This window comes from Heterodontus francisci, unplaced genomic scaffold (genome assembly GCF_036365525.1).
Source record: "Heterodontus francisci isolate sHetFra1 unplaced genomic scaffold, sHetFra1.hap1 HAP1_SCAFFOLD_86, whole genome shotgun sequence".
NCBI classification, from domain to species: domain Eukaryota; kingdom Metazoa; phylum Chordata; class Chondrichthyes; order Heterodontiformes; family Heterodontidae; genus Heterodontus; species Heterodontus francisci.
The window spans coordinates 3,975,805-3,981,035 of NW_027141093.1; the positions used below are offsets into that span (position 1 = coordinate 3,975,805).

The 5,231-nt window shown below is 47.3% G+C and overlaps 1 non-coding gene across 1 annotated transcript; it reads left to right on the forward strand.

Moving 5' to 3' along the window:
* The first annotated feature begins 4,345 nt into the window (after window positions 1–4,345).
* trnal-cag (transfer RNA leucine (anticodon CAG)) lies at window positions 4,346–4,428 on the forward strand. The gene has a single exon. It is a non-coding gene; the product is annotated as a tRNA-Leu (tRNA).
* The last annotated feature ends 803 nt before the right edge of the window (window positions 4,429–5,231 follow it).

Below are 5,231 nucleotides of genomic sequence, written 5' to 3' on the forward strand. Positions count from 1 at the left end.
TGTTGATCGTCAAAGGGCGATGGTTACATTCTCTCTTGTTGGAGATGGTCATTGCCTGGTACTTATGTGGTGTGAATGTTACTTACCACTTAGCAGCCCAAGTCTGAATGTTGTCCAGGTATTGCTGCTTCTGGACACGGACTCCTTCAGTATCTGAGATGTCCCGAATTTGTCCTTTTATGAAACCTTGGTCAGGACTCACTTGGAATATTGTATCCAGTCTTGGTCTCCTCACATGATGGGTGATATTGAGGCTTTGGAAAGGGTACAGAGGAGAGACATTCGACGAATTCCCAGTATAAGACATCTTGGTTATCAAGTTAGACTAAAAGAGTTGGGACCCTACACCTTAGAGAAACCTTGACTGAGGGGTGATCCGATTGAGGTTCATAAATAATGAAGAGTCCAATTTAGCATGGGAGAGGAGTCATAACTTTATATTGGAAAAGGCCAGATGGCACCCGGATCACATTAAATTTCATTTTCAGTGGTGGGTTAATGTACCAGGATGGCCGAGTGGTTAAGGCGTTGGACTTAAGATCCAATAGACATGTGTCTATGTGACTTCAACCCCACTTCCGGTATCTGTGCTTATAAAACGTTACTTATTCTTTCCCTGACTTTTGCCTTGCACCATCATCTCTTCTGTCATTTAATCACTCTTGCCTTCCAACTGATCACAGCTTCCTATTATTTGATCTGCCCCAGCACCGTTCCTTGGCTCTGCGCTTGCTTATAAACTTGTAAATCTTTAACTTAATCTCCTCTGTACCCTGACAATGACCTTCTCATCCTTCCTGGATTGTGGTTCCTCACAGGATTCGCTGCCTCTCCGACTCCCCTCCAGGTAACTGAAGGCCCTGAGCCTTGGTCTCGCTTTATACGCTAGCTGGTAGTTGATTCCTTGCAGGTCTGCCACCGCTCAGGAGAAGCTCAAGACCCAGATCAAGCAAAGTATCAAGCGGAATGTGAACAAAGGCTCCCTGGTGCAGAGCAATGGACAGGGCGCCTCCGGCTCCTTCAAAATCAGCAAGAAGGAAAACCCAGGGAAAAGTGAGAAAGAAGGTGAAGAAACCAGCAGCCAAGAAATCTTTAGTGATGAAACCAGCAGACAAGAAATCTTCAGTGAAGAAACCAGCAGACAAGAAATCTTTAGTGAAGAAACCAGCAGACTAGAAAGTGACAACAAAGACAGTAACAGCCAAGAAAACGAGCAGCAAGGCGGCGGCAACGCCAAATAAGGCGGTGAAGAAAGCAGCGCTTCAGAAAAAATCTCCTGCGAAGAAGGTCAAAAAAGGCAAGAGTGCGGCGGGCGGAAAGGCGCTGAAGAAAGTGCAGACATGGAAGAGCAAGGTCAAGCCGAAAGCAGCGAAGTCTCAGAAAGCAGGGTCTGGAAAGAAGTGAAAGCGCGGGAAACTTGTAAACATCTGAACACAAAGGCTCTTCTCAGAGCCACCCACATCTCTCAGGAAAGAGCTGATCCCCTGATCAAATGATCCCTGTCCAGGCCCCGCCTGCAGATTCCACATGGAAATGATTTGGAGTAAATCCAGGATCCCTGGTGACTCCCCTCCACCCAGCCCTTTCCCCACTCTCTGTAATAAAACAGAAGGATGTCCGGCCCTCACTCTAACTGGAGATGTGTTCGGTGCAGTCTCAGTTCACAAATTCAGGGGGAGAGTCTGTAAGACAGTAACACTGGCGGAGAAACCCCACCTCACAACTCAAACCCCAACACATGAGTTTCTCCAATTCAGCTGGAGTCGGGTGACAACAGGAGCTGGGATAGGCTGTGATCGGGAATGTTAGGAATGGATTTGTTCAGGGAGGAATGTACCTGGAATCTCCGAATATAATAGTTCCTTATTTCCCCAGATGACACATTCTGCAGTGAGAGTGAAAAGTCTCTTCACTGCTTCACATTTACTAATTGTTTGGTTCGAGATGAATAATGAGTCAGAGAGTAATGACAGGATCTGAAGCTTCTCTCACACCAGCCCTTGAATGACTCAGTGTGAAGTGTCCAATGTGTGAAGCTACTGCCAGGGTTTGTCAATCTGCACAGTTTCAGCTCAGTTACTGGGGGCCTGGAATCCCCGCAGTTTGACTCTGTCTCTGATTGGTCACCCGCTTCTCAATCCAATTCTTAACCAATAGGAGAATCACATATAAGTAAATAGAAGTTCTCATTGGCTCAGATTTTCCAATTGGAAAAAGCCTGGCAATTCCAGAGCAGGAAGGAATTGAAGTGATGGAAAATTTCAATTTTCAGGCAACAATTTTAAATCCTCTCATTTTATGTTCTGTTTTACTGTATTTACCGTCACAAAATCCTGACGCGATATTAGGAATCGTTTTCATTTGTCAATCTGTTAACTGTAAGCGGCGGTAGGAAGGTCCGGTTCATCAATTTAAAACGGGACAAATATCAGCTTCCACTCTGTAAAAGGAACAAATTAGCGACTAACCGCTTCTCACAGGCTTCTCGGGGACTGACAGAAACGAGCGGTTTCTGATCTTTTCTCCTGAAAGAGGCGGATAATGCTGCAGGGAGCAATGAACTGCCCTTCACTTTCTGGCTGCTAATACACCCCTGACTTTAAACAGTTCAAACAGCGACTGATGCTTCTGCCGGAAAATGAGCAGATTCACCAGAATGATCCCGGTCCATCATGGCCAAAGACATCCAGCTGGCCCGCCGCATCCGCGGGGAACGCACCTAAAACCCAGCTTCAGTAACAAGTGTAACAAGGGCTCTTTTCAGAGCCACCAAATCAGCAAAGGAAAGAGCTGCCATCTCTGTTCATCATCAAACCCATTAGATTGGAGGGGCGGCCACATGGTTTCTGTTTTGTCACATCACTTTCCCGAAAGGCCTGTCGGACTGAGAGCTGATCTGGAATTTAGAAAGCAGCATTATCGGAGACTCATTGCTGCTCAGCACAATCTCAACCCCGCTCCTGGGATCCGTTAGCTGGCATTTGGGGAAAAGAAATGGATCCCAGTTTTATTTGGAAGGCATTAATGGAGCCGGGTCCGTTCACATGAGGGTTATTTACAAACATTACCCAATGAGTTCACTAATATTTGAATCCATTGGAGATCAGTACACAGGATATGTAAGGCAGCTCGGTCACTCTGACTGAAACCGCCAGTTCCCCGGGGCTGCAGACCCTGACACTGCGGGGAGAGAATCCCCGACTCTATCCCGCCGCCGGGGGAAACAGACAGCTCTGTGTCCGCAGAATAGGGAGGGCCGGGGGGAAGGCACATCTGAAAGCGCTGCAATGGACACAGCTCCTGTGTGTGCACAACTCTCACTGATTCCGTCATCTGGGAACAGTGCGGTCTAAACAGATCAGGTTAGGAGAGAAACACAAAGCCCGAGAATGGCCTCTTCCTTCCTGCATTTACTCTGTTCCGGGAGCAGATTCTCATTGAGAAGCGGCGCTCAGATCACCGGAGAGAAAAAAAAAAACTCAATTCAAACTGTCCAAATGAAAAACAGAGAATTAACCCGGACACTTCCATTATTAAATTAATTCATCAGCTCCGAACCAGTTCCCGTTAATGTACCGGGATAATCTCGGGATTTATAAAATCGAAGGCAGCGGGATTTATTAAATTGTTGATTCTGACACCCAGTAGTTCACTTCTTCACTTAACTAGAGGGGGAGATGTGTGAGCAGAGAAACAGAGCGAAATCCAGAGAGGGAACTGAAAAGACACCTGGACAGATGTGAAACAGGTCAATCCACTGTTACAATAACTCCATCACTGACTCCCTCCTGACAGTAACCAGTCCTTTCACAGAGACTGTGGGTGGCTCTGAAAAGAGCCTTTGGTTTATTTGATGACATTTTGGCCGCTTTACTTTTTCTGGGAGCTCTGAGCGCTGGTTTTCTTGGGCAGCAGCACGGCCTGGATATTATGCAGCACCCTGCCCTGAGCGATAGTCACTCCTCCCAGCAGCTTGTTGAGCTCCTCGTCGTTGCGGACGGCCAGCTGCAGGTGTCTGAGAATGTTGCCCTCAGATTAGGAGATTGTCTTCTTGTTGTCCCGGGCTGCGTTCCCGGCCAGCTCGAGGATTTCAGCGGTCAGATATTCGAGCACAGCAGCCAGATAGACCGGGGCTCCGGCACCCACACGGTCAGCATAGTTACCCTTTCTCAGGAGCCTGTGAACTCGGCCCACCGGGAACTGCAGTCCAGCCCGGGAGGAGCGAGACTTGGCCTTGGCTCGAGCTTTCCCGCTGGTCTTTCCTCTTCCAGACATTTCCACAATCTCACAAATACTTTCAGAAACAATGAATAATTTCCTTAGCATTGATAGCATGTCGCAGGTAGTCAGGATGGCCGAGCGGTCTAAGGCGCTGCGTTCAGGTCGCAGTCTCCATTGGAGGCGTGAGTTCGAATCCCCCTTCTGACACCTTGTGCTTTGACTGCACTGGAGGCGTTTGGGAGCAGCGGTGAAAAGCAAAGAGAAAAAGCAGGAAAAAACATGGACGAACAATGGAACCAAAGATGTTGCAACAAAACATGAGAGTTAGAGGCAACTAAGCAAACAGCAGGGCATATAAAAGATCAAAAGTGTAACCTTTGTATCGGGGTGGAAGATGTTGCCAATATCCTTAATGAATACTTTACTGTTTTCCCGAATGAGAGGGTGATGCAGATATTGTTATGAAGGAGGAGGAGTGTGAAGTATTGGACGTGATAACTTAAGGAGAGAGCAAGTATAAATGGGATGAGCAGCCCTGAATGTGGAAAAATCACCAGGACCAGATGAAATGTACCCCAGGCTGTTGAAAGAAACCAGGGAAGCAATAGTGGAAGGTCTGACCATCATTTTCCAATCCCTCACTGGATACAGGTGTGGTGCCAGAGGATTGGAGGTCTTGTAACGTTGCAATAAAAGCAAAATACGAGGCAGATCAAGCATGGCTGATCCTTTCGAGTAGAGAAACAGGGCTGAATTCCCTGAACCAGTGCTACAGCTTTCAGAATAGAAGGAGCCTATACACACCTGATGGGTTCCACTTAAACAAAAGAGCTGGAGGTGTTGACGGTCAGAACCGATAAAATGTGGAGGAGTGTTTGAAGCAGATGCTGCGTGGTTACTGTAGTTGTACTATGGAGTTATTTCAAGGAGGATATTCTGAATGTAATGGATCAACGTGGACCCGTCCAAGGCAAAGGTTCTAAACTTCCCTGTGGTCCAGCCTGGTTGAA